The sequence below is a fragment of the Podarcis tiliguerta genome, assembly GCF_965153285.1.
Source record: "Podarcis tiliguerta genome assembly, chromosome: 4".
Lineage (NCBI taxonomy): Eukaryota > Metazoa > Chordata > Lepidosauria > Squamata > Lacertidae > Podarcis > Podarcis tiliguerta.
This window is the reverse complement of record NC_139537.1, coordinates 59206163-59219337: the sequence shown is the minus strand read 5'-3', so window position 1 is coordinate 59219337 and position 13175 is coordinate 59206163. Positions and strand designations below refer to the sequence as shown.

The following is a 13175-nucleotide window of genomic DNA, read 5'->3' as shown; positions in this document are numbered from 1 at the left end:
AGTGGTTTTTCCTACTTTCTTCAGTTTAAGCTTGAATTTTGCTATAAGAAGCTGATGATCTGAGCCACAGTCAGCTCCAGGTCTTGTGTTGTTGGAAAAGAGTGTTTGTGATGACCAGCTTGCTCTCTTGGCAGAACTCTATTAGCCTTTGCCCTGCTTCGTTTTGAACTCCAAGGCCAAACTTGCCAGTTGTTCCTTTTATCTCTTGACTCCCTACTTTAGCATTTCAATCCCCTATAATGAGCAGAACATCCTTCTTTGGTGTCAATTCTATAAGGTGTTGTAAGTCTTCATTGTTGTTGTTGTTGTTGTTTAGTCGTTCAGTCGTGTCCGACTCTTCATGACCCCATGGACCAGAGCACGCCAGGCACTCCTGTCTTCCACTGCCACCCGCAGTTTGGTCAGGTAAGTCTTCATAGAATTGGTCAATTTCAGCTTCTTCAGCACCAGTGGTTGGTGCATAAACTTGAATTACTGTGATGTTAAAAGGTCTGCCTTGGATTCGTATCGAGATCTTTCTATCATTTTTGAGATTATATCCCAATACAGCTTTTGCCACTCTTTTGTTGACTATGAGGGCCACTCCATTTCTTTTACGGGATTCTTGCCCACAGTAGTAGATATGATGGTCATCCGAACTGAATTCGCCCATTCCTGTCCATTTTAGTTCACTGATGCCTAGGATGTCAATATTTATTCTTGCCATCTCATTTTTGACCACATCCAACTTACCAAGGTTCATGATTCTTACATTCCAGGTTCCTATGCAATATTTTTCTTTACAGCATTGGACTTTCCTTTCGCTTCCAGGCATATCCGCAACTGAGCGTCCTTTCGGCTTTGGCCTAGCCACTTCATCAGCTCTGAATCTACTTGTACTTGTCCTCCGCTCTTCCTCAGTAGCATGTTGGACACCTTCCGACCTGAGGGGCTCATCTTCCAGCGTCATAACTTTTATATGCCTTTTGTCTTTGTCCATGGAGTTTTCTTGGCAGGGATACTGGAGTGGCTTGCCAGTTCCTGGATCACGTTAGGTCAAAACTCTCCACTATGACCTGTCCATCTTGGGTGGCCCTGCACGGCATAGCTCATAGCTTCTTTGTTATTCAAGCCCCTTCGCCACGGCAAGGCAGTGACCCATGAAGGGGGTTATCAACTATAGTTCATGTTAAATCAGCCATGAATTATCAAAGGTTCATTATCAATTCCCTGTCCCTAACTTTACATGGTTAAAAATCCAATTTGATCAGCTGTTCTACTCAATAACATTTGTGCTTATTTTTTTAAAAGGAGGAGGAGAAGAAGAAGAAGCAGCTATAGATCTGGGAGCAACATACACCTTTACATTTGGCTTTTAAAGAAGCTGCCAAGTATAAGATGGTGTGCCCCTGGGTAAATGTTATTTAAAGGCTACAGAGTTTGCTGCAGACGAAGCTGTCAGTATTAAAAAGAACAGTGCTCATCTCATCTCCCCAAGCACTAGCTGTGTACAGAGCTACTGAAGGGTTAAGAAAACATTGGGGCAGTGAAATCAAAAGGCGTGAGAAAGGGAAAGTGGTGATAGAGAAATAAACAGATGAGACATTTCATTGCTATTACATCACAGTATTCTTTTTTAAAAGCAACACTTTACTCTTCCTGTGCTGTATTACACAGGATTCCCCATCTGATTTATTGCATTTGTATTTTCATTTCAGAAAATTTCTCTTGGGAAATCTTATCCACAGTCAATATTATGTAAATTCCTTTTCTCCTGCCATTTTGGTTTGTTCTGGCTGAAGTCAGCAGAGGCCACTCTTTCTTTAGAAATAGCCTTTTATTATTTGATGTGAGTGTACTAAGAAAACGTCCCAGAGAGGTCACTTTGGTGTTTCTAACATTGCAGTTTGACTTCACCCCCCAACAACTTTGGATTGAAAAAAAGGATGCCAAGAAAGATGGGGAACCAAGAAATGTTCAAAACTAAACCGTGTGGTGGAAACCATGCAAGATACTTTTGTGAGCAAAAGACATGGGACTAAATTTAAGAGTTACAACAAAACACATTAATGGTTCAGTTTTTACAGTTTGTTTTGTAGAGTTTTGTCCTGGGTGGATTTTGAAATACTTTGGGCTCATTCACACATGTTAAGCCAAACCACAGCTAAGCATGAATGAGCAAGAGTGCTGGTGCGCAGTGAGAAAACTGTGGCTGCTTTACTCCCCCACCTGCCCCCACCCTCAGATGCCCCCACACTACTAAAAATAGCCCAATGCTTTGAATTCATTGTGTCTGAATTCTGGTTCATGGTTTGTTTCTCCCAGATATCAGAAGTCATTCTGGGGGGAAAGAATATATTCTAAGACCTCATATGGTTCATAAACAGGATTCTCATTTATTTTCCCCAAACCCCTTCCCCTTTCAGAAGGAAAAGAATTGGACTCTACATGACTGCACCACAAAGTCCTTGCCACTGAACGAGAAGCACAGAGGGCTTCTGCACCTTCAATAGCTGTACAGAAGAAGCAGTTTTGACAAGCATAGCTTGTCTTAAAGAGAAAAGTTGTGCCTCCCAGCATTTCTCTCTTCTACATAATAAATAGCAAGGTGTAGGAGCACTGTTTCACTTTCCTACTGGCCGCCTTAGAAGTATACCATCACAACAGCGTGACTAATGCAATACACATAGCTGTTAAAATCAACACTAGATCTAGGTTCTTGTTGTTGTAGTAGTTATTATTATTAAGATTTATTTTTTCCCTTTTCCCTCCTTCATATTGAAGGCACTCTCTACTTTCCAGTTGTCATTCAGGATGCACAAAGTAAATATATCCCAAGGGAAATAGTAATAATAATAATAATTTTAGCAAAACAACATGCAGATGTCATGTTTGGGTTTAAAGAAAGAGTACAGTTAGTGAACAGTGCCATCTGCAGGCCACTTCTCTGAATCAATAAGTAACAGGCAAAAAACTCCACAATTTTCTATGTGTCACTATCTTATGTACCACCTTAGCCATTCTTCCTCAAAAGGAACTGCCAATTTGACCTCTCCTCACCTCTCAGTGACAATGTAGATAATGCCTTTGATGGGCAGAACAGGCTCTTTCCCACTTTTAGTCATCTTGCATGTGCCCTTCATGTTACCTAAAGTGTAATTGTACCGTTCTCCAAGATGAATTTCTTGCTCAATTCAAAGAACAGATATTATTTCATTTCTAGATGGATTATGTAAAACGGGGGGGGGGGTGTGCATACACAGGTGAGAGACTAAAGTAACACCTGAAGAACTGAAAACATGGTTGAATATTTACCAGTGAGTAATGGGTATCCTAGACTACTTCACAGAGTTGAGCTACTGAGCACTATTTCCCCACCTCATGATATCTGGCAACCACAATATGGAAGCAAACGACTTGGAACACGGTTTTTGTTTTTGTTTTAATAAGCCCCACAAAGTAGCCATCTTCATACTTCCTGAAATCCATGTGCAATAAATGCACAGAAATGGAAATGGGGTCAATGATCCTACTCCATTCCCCCACACGTTTTTAATCACTCTCCCCTCTCCACACACAGAACCTATACACATACAAAACTGCCCTTCTGCACACAAATTGAAAATACATAATAATAAATAATCTAAATGCAATGTGCAAGTACAGAGCAAAACGAAAGTTGAAAGACAACAAATAAATGCAGTTCAGAGGGGGTGTGGTCTTCTTACCAGGCTAGATGATCCACACTTGACTCCCTTGTCTCTCCCCCAGCGAAGGCTGATAGAAGCAAAAGAGAAATGCTGCAGAGGATCAGGCCTTTAGCTTCCGGTGCTGGTCTTACTGGGCTCCAAGCAGCCACAACAGCCTGGGTTAAATATATATGGGAGGAAAAATATGAATCCCTGTGGCCTCGGTGCCTAGATTAGAAACACAGGGCTAAACTCAACTCTCCAGCTGGAGAGAGCCCCCAGTAGCAGAGTTTAAATTCACAAAGTCAAGCAGCACAGTGAAGCATTAGGAATGTAGGCTGTTAAACCTTTTGCATGGTTCACTAACCATCAACTGTAAACAAGGCTTGTTCTTGGTTTACAACTCGTAATTTGTCTGGGGAAACTAAACCACAAGTGCAGGTTGAGCCATGGCTTCGCTCAGCAAAGCAACCAGCGAGAAACAAATCAGCCACAATCTCCTCCCCAGAAACCTGCATTATCATCAGAGGCACCAACTTGCAAGAGGAGTTTGGGATGGAGCCGATCATAATGTAATGAACACATCGGGAGGAGCCGGGGCAGAGTCAAATGCAGCAACAGGGTGGTTTCAATGCGGCTGTTGCCACCACTGACCAGGCCCTTGGCCTCCTCCACCTCCTGATTATCTCAGACATTAGGGAGCCCCAGCCCTCTCCCCTCCCAAAATATTGGGGGAGCCAAAAGGGCTCAGCCCCTAGGAGTTGGCAGCCAATTCTCACTAAACTGCTGTCAGGTGACACAAGGAGCCAACAGTGTTTATTCTGGCACAGTAACATTTTGCTTAGCTCTGCAGCTTAAACAACTTGTTTCCCTGCCCAATGTTTGCTGCCCTCCCCTAAATAAAGTAAGATCAAATCAATAAAAATACTTAACTAACTGAGGTCCTGCCCCACCCACCCCCGCCAACATGAAGCCGGGCTACGCCCATGGGTGTTTGGACCCATACCAGATATTTTATCTGCTTTTATTTTAATGGAACTGTTTGGCTGATGTGTTAATTGTTTTGTATTGTTGTATCATTTCATGTTGCTAGGTGCCCTGTGATCTCTTCTGGGAAGAAAGGAGGAATAAAACAATAAATAAATATTGCTGGGTTGCAACATTGCTGTCTGAATTACCCTAGAGACCAGCGATCATATGTAGGGGGGGGTCCACTACTTATTATTTTTAATCCCAATATGTTTACCAACAGTACTTTTCAAGGGTAGTTAATATACATTCTGTTCACATAGTGTGTATTCATCCATAGTGCTGATGACTTATTCTCAGACACATGAGAGCAATTTAAAGCACAACCTTGGTATATATGATGGTTGTAATCCTCTGCATTTCCCTTCCGATTGAAATTTTCCCTTTTCTCTTTCTAGTGTCAATTGTAGCTTAATTAAATTATAACAGATTTTAAAACCTAGTAATTTTAAATAGGAGTCAAGAAACATATCACATCTAACCTTAAATATAACTTTTTTTTGTATTCATTTCCAAAAGAAAACAAAAACAAACATATTAGGTCATGGCAGATGAAGTGAAATGTTACTTGAGGGCAAGTTTCCAGCATGGTTAATGCTGGCCATAATAGTAGTGGAAGTCCCTTTTCAACTGTGCTCCAGCAAGGCTGGCTGAAGGCAATTTCCTTCCTCCTACAGTTACAAAAATGAACTTGTGCAAATGCTGGGAACATGAAAGAGGAAAGGGATGTTATAAAGAGTCAAGAATGGACACAGCAGAGTTAGAGGTAGAAAATAACCCTGGGATAAGAATAAGATAGAAGAAGCATAAGGAATCCCTATTTCTGTCTGGGAATATGAGGCAATCCAAGGATGGCATGGGGAACACGTGAGTCAAAAGAAACTAGATGTGGCACAACTTGAATAATAAGTGAGCAACTGGGTGAAATTGCTGTTATTGTTTAGTCATTTCCGACTCTTCATGACCCCATGGACCAGAGCACGCCAGGCACTCCTGTCTTCCACTGCCTCCCGCACTTTGGTCAAACTCATGCTGGTAGCTTCGAGAACACTGTCCAACCATCTCGTCCTCTGTCGTCCCCTTCACCTTGTGCCCTCCATCTTTCCCAACATCAGGGTCTTTTCCAGGGAGTCTTCTCTTCTCATGAGGTGGCCAAAGTGTTGGAGCCTCAGCTTCAGGATCTGTCCTTCCAGTGAGCACTCAGGGCTGATTTCCTTAAGAATGGATAGGTTTGATCTTCTTGCAGTCCATGGGACTCTCAAGAGTCTCCTCCAGCACCATAATTCAAAAGCATCAATACAAGCCCCCCCCCCGCCCCAAATAGAAAGTGTGGAAATGACTCATTTGGTCAGAGATATAGGATTTAAATAGCTGGAGTCATATTAGGGAGATGATGTAGGAAGATGGATGAAACAGTACTCCTCACAGTGGAGTAAAGAGAAAGCTGTACATAACACATTTCCAAGGTCTGGATGACATGACCCACTAAAAAGACATCAGAACTTAAAAAGAACCCTGCTAGTTCTGACCAAGGCCTCTCTGGCCCACCAATCTGTTCTCACAATGGTCAACTGGATTACAGGAAATCCATAAGCAGGACATGAGCACAATAGTACACTAAGGCTGTGCAATAAATCGCCATATTGATGAATACCGGTATTGAAATAACATCATGATCAACAAGGCAATATACCAGTGAACAAAAGGTGAAGACTTCGGGGGTAGCTCAGCTGAACAATACTTTGCAGATACTTTTTACTGTGTTGAAACGTATTTGCTATTCGAAAACTTTCCAACATTCAACTTATTTTGATGACCCTAAGTTCTAGTATGGTGATACAATTCTTTATCCCTATTCGTTTTCAACACACCATGCATTATTTTATACATCTCTATCATGACACTACCCTCCTGTTTTTTTCTAAACTAAGAGAACTGAAAATATGGTAGCTTTCCACATAGGGGAGTTGCTCTGGCCCCTTGATCATTTCCGCTGTGCTTTTTCTGTACCTTTTTTCAGCTCTACAATATCCTTTTGCAGGTGCAGCAACCGAACTGTACATAATGTTCCAAATGTGGACTCACCATAAATTTGTATAAAGGCATTAGAATATTGACTTTTTTTTATGATTCCCAACATGGATTCCACTACAGCTTCCATACACTGGATCAACATTTTGTTCAGGCTATCCACTGTGACCCAAATTTTTCTTTCCATGTCAGTAACCTCCAGTTCCAGTTACTGGTGTTAAGAGGCATGCCACCTCTGATACATAGTCAGCATGGCTAATAACTATTGATAGCCTTATCCTCCATAAATTTGTTTAAATCCCTTTTAAAGCCATACAAATTGATGGACATTACTATATCTTGTTTAACAGTGTGCTGTGTGACTATTTCCTTTTGTCTGTCCTGCCTCTTCCAACATTCAGCTTTACTGGGTGACATGCGGAGTAATACTTCTGGAGCTTCTACCACACTGAACAATTTGATGTCATCAGCAAATCTGGCCAATTCACTGTTCACCCCTAACTATATATCATTTTTTAATTAGTTAAAAGGCACAGATCCCAATACAGACCCTACTTCTTAGAACACTGTGAGAATTGTCTATTTGTTCCTACTGTCTGCTGCCAGCTTGTTAAACAAGTGAGAGCTGGACCATAAAGAAGGCTGATCACCGAAGAATTGATACTTTTGAATTATGGTGCTGGAGGAGACTCTTGAGAGTCCCATGGACTGCTAGAAGATCAAACCTATCCATTCGTTTCCCCCATCAGATATAAACAAAAGCAAAAGCAAAAGAAGCGAATAAAGTAAGTATTGTTCCTATTGAGATGGTAGAATTAGAGAATCTACTATTTCCTTGTCAGTGTGCCCTCCAGTTGGACTTCCTAGCATGCCAAACACTCAATGGCTAAAGAATCAAACTGCTGTCCTGTCTGCTTAATTGTCCACCTTTAGCCAGGCAAGAATCTTTATGTAGCTGGTTTTTCACAATGTAAACTGCCCAGCTAATTCAGCAGAAGGCTACCAAGCCACAGCAGGGGCTTCACTGAATAGCACAGTAAGAAACCCATTGAAAGTGCCCTTTGCTATTGACTACATATGCCCTTTCCTGTAGGTGGCTCCAAAGTAGTAGCTTCTGGAGCCTATTGAAGAGGCGGTGAGTTTCAAGATAGCACTAAGGGACACTTTGGTAAGAGCCCTTCATTAATGAGTTCACGTGGAGCAGATGCCGTTTACAAAGTCTCGACTAAAATGAAGGCCTTGAACTGCCTGAGGCACTTTCTCTGAAGAGTCAGTGCAGGGAGGATGATCGCTTCAGAGTGTTACTAGTTCTCAAACACTGAGAAATAAGCATAGATCACTTAGTGGGGAATGTGCTATAAAAGCATGAAGGGGGGGACGTGTTGCATCTTTCTCATAAGTGAAAAACCGAGAGGCTTGAACCACAATCGGAAGACAAAGATTTAAAGAGACCCAAAGGAAATTCATCCCCTTCATACCGGCAGCGGATCACATTGAATACTGCTGGTGTTAACACACCCCCAAAGCACCCTGGGCTGTTCTTTCAAAACAGCTAGGATTAACCACTGTTGGGGGTTCTAAATGGACCACTGTCTTTACCATGTGCTTAAAACACATTCAAAGCACTGTTTTACCTTCAAAGAATGGTTTGTTAATGGTTGTGGGGAATTGTAGCTCTGTTAAGGGAACACCACAGAACCCAGAATTCTCTGTGGGAAAAATTGTGCTTCCAATGTACTTTAAAAGGTATAGTGGGTACTCAGCCATAATTCTCGAGCCTGTAGTTACATCAGTGATTTTGGGTGAGATTCTGCTGGATTTCTTATCATGCTGGATAAAGGAAACTAGTAGATGAATGACAAGCCGTGAAAATGGGAGGTTCTGTATGGTGGTAATTCACCATGTAGAGTAGTTCCAGTGTGAATGAATTTAAACCAGTAATTCACCACATGTTAGCCTTGTCATATGACTCAGACATATGTCCTGCAACCTGCAGAGGTTTCTTAGCAATGACCAGAGGAAGGGCCTTTTCAGTAGTGGTGCCCTTCCCAAGAAACCACCGCTCCTCTAAATTGAGGCAAGCACATAAAGTAACGTAATTTCAGCACTCACTGAGAAACTCTTTTATTCTTGGAGGCCTTTGCTAGCCATTAATACTAGTTAGATTCTACTAGTTACCTGCCAATGACAAGGTAGATGCTATTTTATTCTGAATTTTATTGCATTTTTAGTTTAATTTTGATGTATGAAGGGGGTATATAAATATTGCACTATATAAAATAAATATGTCTGTCTGCAGTTTGTGTGATTAGCATGAAAATCATTTTTCTAAGGAACTGTTACAAGCACACCAATATATTAAATCTAATCTGTTTAGATTTATATAGAACAAAAAATGTTCTCATTGGTCTTGTGGTAGAGCAAGAGGAATGTATTCATATTTCCCCCCTCAATTGTCCAGGTAGAATCCTGGCCTTCAAAATATTACAAGTATTTCTTACATGCCATTTTTAAAAATAGTGTAAATTTTTTTAATCCCTCTTCCCTTAAACCTCAGGTGAAAGTGCTTAATAATTGCAAATCTCGGATGGAAGAGAAACACTGTGTATTCAAGTGAGGCTTTGATGAGGTGTTAATGAAATACCACACCAAGAAACAAAATAAAAAGTTAAGCTCCCTTGCGTCTGATTCTGCTCCTAGAGCAGGTGCCACATTCTTACTGGTTTGATACCCGACATCAAAGTGCCATTGAGACTCCCTCCAGAGGGTAATGCTTCTGCTTGAGCCGATATGCTTAATAAGGCGTAACTAATTTCTTTCATGCCTTTTGATAACAGCAAACATGTATTCTCCAATTAAATATGCGTAGCATATTATAGAAGCTTGCATTGCAATCTGGGTGCTGTGCACCTCCATTTGACTACCCCCCCCCCCACTAGAATGGAGCCCCATGTTTTGCCCCCATGGTGGCAGCATCAAGATGGGAAGCTGGTGGTGTTGCCAGCTGCTACTGTACCTTAGACTCAGCCAGGTGCTTTACTAGTTCTTGGGAAAGAGATTGATGAGAAAGCACTTGACATCTGCATCTGGGCTGGAAAACCAAGTCCCAGCCATGCTGTGTGAAACATGACTTACCTCTCAGCTGAATACTAGGAAGAAAGAACGTATGTAGCCACCTCTGCAGCAACTCCAATGACCGCCTATTGGTTTATGAGCCTTACCTTTAAATTTCTTAATGGCCTAGCAGCACTTTAGGCACTATCTTTGCCTTACAGGACCAGCCCCAGACATGGTGACTGAGGTGAAGGACAAGATGGCAGCCCCTCCCAATTTCACTGCTAGAAGCCAGTTGGAATGCTAATTTTATCTTCCTAAAACACTGGTGATGCAATAGCTTCCTCCATCACACCTGAAACAGCAGGCCAGATTAGCAGCCCAGGAGAAACCACTCAGCAACAGAAGGGAACGACTGGGAGGGTCAGGATGAACACCTGAGGCTATTGCTGCTTCTGAGAATCTGATGCCTAAGCTGGTTGCTTCAGCATTCTGGCCCTGCTGCCTTGGATTCCTCTCCCACCATACCAGCCCAGAACGGGGTGGTTCAGACCACACCTGGAATACTGTGTCCAGTTCTGGGTGCCACAATTTAAGAAGGATATGGACAAGCTGGATTGGATGTGTGCAGAGGAGGGCAACCCAGATAATCAAGGGTCTAGAAGCCAAGAGGAATAGTTGAGGGAGCTGAGTACATCTAGCCTGGGAAAGAGGAGACAGATTAGATGGTTGGACAGTGTCCTCAAAGCTACTAACATGAGTTTAACCAAACTCCAGGAGGCAGTGGAAGACAGGAGTGCCTGGCATGCTCTGGTCCATGGGGTCACAAAGAGTCGGACACGACTAAACGACTAAACAACAACAATCATATCATAAGCTTGTTTTCTCCTGCCCTGGAGGGTAGGACTCGAACCAATGGCTTCAAGTTACAAGAAAGGAAATGCCAACTAAACATCAGGAAGAACTTTCTGACAGTAAGAGCAGTTCAAGTGTAGAGCAGACTCCCTTGGGAGATTATGGACCTCCTTCATTGGAGGCTTTTAAGCAGAGGTTGGATGCCCATCTGTCATGGATGCTTTGGTTGAGATTCCTGCATTGCAGGGTTGCTTCCAACTCTACAGCTCTTTGGTTCTATGAGCTGTCAGTAGGCAAATGACTGCAATTTTATCTCTTTTCTCCCTCTCCATTGCAAATATGCTTGAAATAAAAGCTTGAGCTCTTTGTGAAGGAAAAGGTCTAGAATAATTATAGTATTTAACTTCAGATATAAAGTGTCTACTTTGAGAATGCAGCAAACAAAAGAGATTAGCTGTTCTCATTCAGGATTCTTCTCTGAATGCTAATTTCCACTTGAACTGATGCTATAAAGGTGCTGGACTGTTGTTTTTTTAAAAAAAAATTAACAAGAATTAACTTGAAAAGCCTCATTCATATCAACTTTTTGTATTAAAAGAAAATATATCAAGAAGGAATGCCTAAGGATTGTCAATCAGACAATCATATATATTGTAAGTGACTGATAAAACAGATCTGTCATTAAGATAAAGCAATTAGAGAATTAACTACCCATCATATCACTTCACCTTTCTGTCTGACAGTTCAGGAATCATTGGATCTTCTTTTTTTACATGTTTTTTGTAGTTTTTCCTGATGAAGAGCATTGTCTCAATGCATTGGGATTTCAATGCTTTGTGAATAAATGATTAATTAGATATGCCCATAACTAGATCCGCCCCACCATCTACTGTTTAGTGTTTTCAGATAGCAGTTTTTAAACCTTTTTAATCTACCAAATATAAGTAAAGTCATGGGATTCACCTAGCTGAACTAGAGCAAGTTAAAGTTTTCCTAATAGTGAACATTTGCAGAGAATCTAGCAATTAGAAGGCAAAAAAAAAAAAAAATCTTCAGAGCTATGCTCTATACATATCCCAGATGTTTCAGATAAGACTAAATAATAGTTTGATTCTAAAGTTGTTTTCTTATAATTTTTCTGTGTTTAAATCAACTAAAATACTTTGTCTCAGAACAGCCCAAACGTAGTGTGCCAAACAGCGCAGTTGGTAGAGCATGGGACTCTTAATCTCGGGGTTATGGGTTTGAGCGAAAGGTTCCTGCATTGCAAGGGGTTGGACTAGATGACCCTCATGGTCCCTTCCAACTCCACAATTCTAAGATAGTATGAATACAAATATTACACCATGATAATGAAACTCAGGCACTCCATGATATTCTATAAGTGGAAGGTAATGAGATCGGGATCTACCAGTAGGTCTCTGAGTAATTTGCAGTAGATTGGCAAAGATTTGGCAGCCCCATTCAATTTGCAGTGCACACATACACACATTGTCAGTTCTCGCTTTCTCAATTGTAATTAAAGGATTGTCACAGAAGCTTCTACAATTATGCATATAGTTTCAGGCACTGCTTTTTTTCTAAAAAAATGTTTAGGGGTACTCTCATTTTCCTACTCATATTGAAATACTGCCCCTCAATGAGGCAGAACTTAGATTCACAAAATGTTTAGGGGTATGTGTTGGCTGTTATGGGAAACAAAATGCTGGGCTAGTTGGGCCTTTGGTCTGACCCAGTGGGCCTCTTCTTCCCTTGTGTTAAAATTATTTTCTGAGCAAGCTGAGGTTTTAACTTGGGTGGGTGCTCTTTTATCTGGAGGGTGGGGTTGTTTTAAATTGTTGTAAAATATCATATACTCATTAGGATTTTTGGATTCAGGGGCTTTCGTTGAGCAACATAGAGTTTGTTAGTGTGTATACACATAAGCATTGTTAATTGTTTTGTTTATTTTTATTATGTATTTTGTGCTTCGTATATTGCAACTTTTGTGTTGTGAACCACCCTGAGACCTACAGGTGTGGGTGGTAGACAAATTGAATACATAATAAAAAATAAAATAATAATCTTACGTTTTCACTTGATGGCACAAGTAGATATACACTCCCCTCAGCTGCAAAAAGCTCTTAGTACAGTAAACTCAGCTGCAATATGCCCTCCCAATTCAATTATAGTTAAAAGTGAATACTCACAATCCCAGCTCCCTCAGAGACGTCTGTACCAAAAATGCAGGACGGGGAGGCAAAAACAAAAAAGTTGTTCAGGCTTTGGCAAGGACTTTTCCCGTAACCGAACCTGCTCTGCTCGGCTTAGCACAACCTCCGACACTGAATCAACGTGTGGAACTAAAGGGAGAGAGTCGAGAAATCAGACGGGAGGAGAAAGTGCGTGACACACAAACAGGAAAGGCGCAGAAGGGCAGGAGAAAGCTTGTTTATCTGGCAGAAATAAAAGATTTTGCTGACTCTGGACACTTCAGTGATAGCAAACTGTTATTGAAAGGAATACGAGCAATGAAAAAAAGGGGTGGGCTTCTTGCTA

At 41.3% G+C, this 13175-nt stretch overlaps 1 long non-coding RNA gene across 2 annotated transcripts in view; it reads right to left on the bottom strand.

Annotated features, from left to right (window-relative positions):
- LOC310677065 overlaps nucleotides 1-13112 on the bottom strand; it is a 102680-nt gene extending 89568 nt beyond the window's left edge. The window contains exons 1-2 of one of the 2 annotated variants that reach the window (XR_014510900.1): nucleotides 12827-13112; nucleotides 3708-3844 (exon numbers count right to left, since the gene is read on the bottom strand). This is a non-coding gene — a long non-coding RNA (uncharacterized lncRNA). The remainder of the gene's footprint in view (nucleotides 1-3707; nucleotides 3845-12826) is intronic. The other variant, XR_014510901.1, reaches the window with a different exon arrangement.
- Nucleotides 13113-13175: the final 63 nt, after the last annotated feature.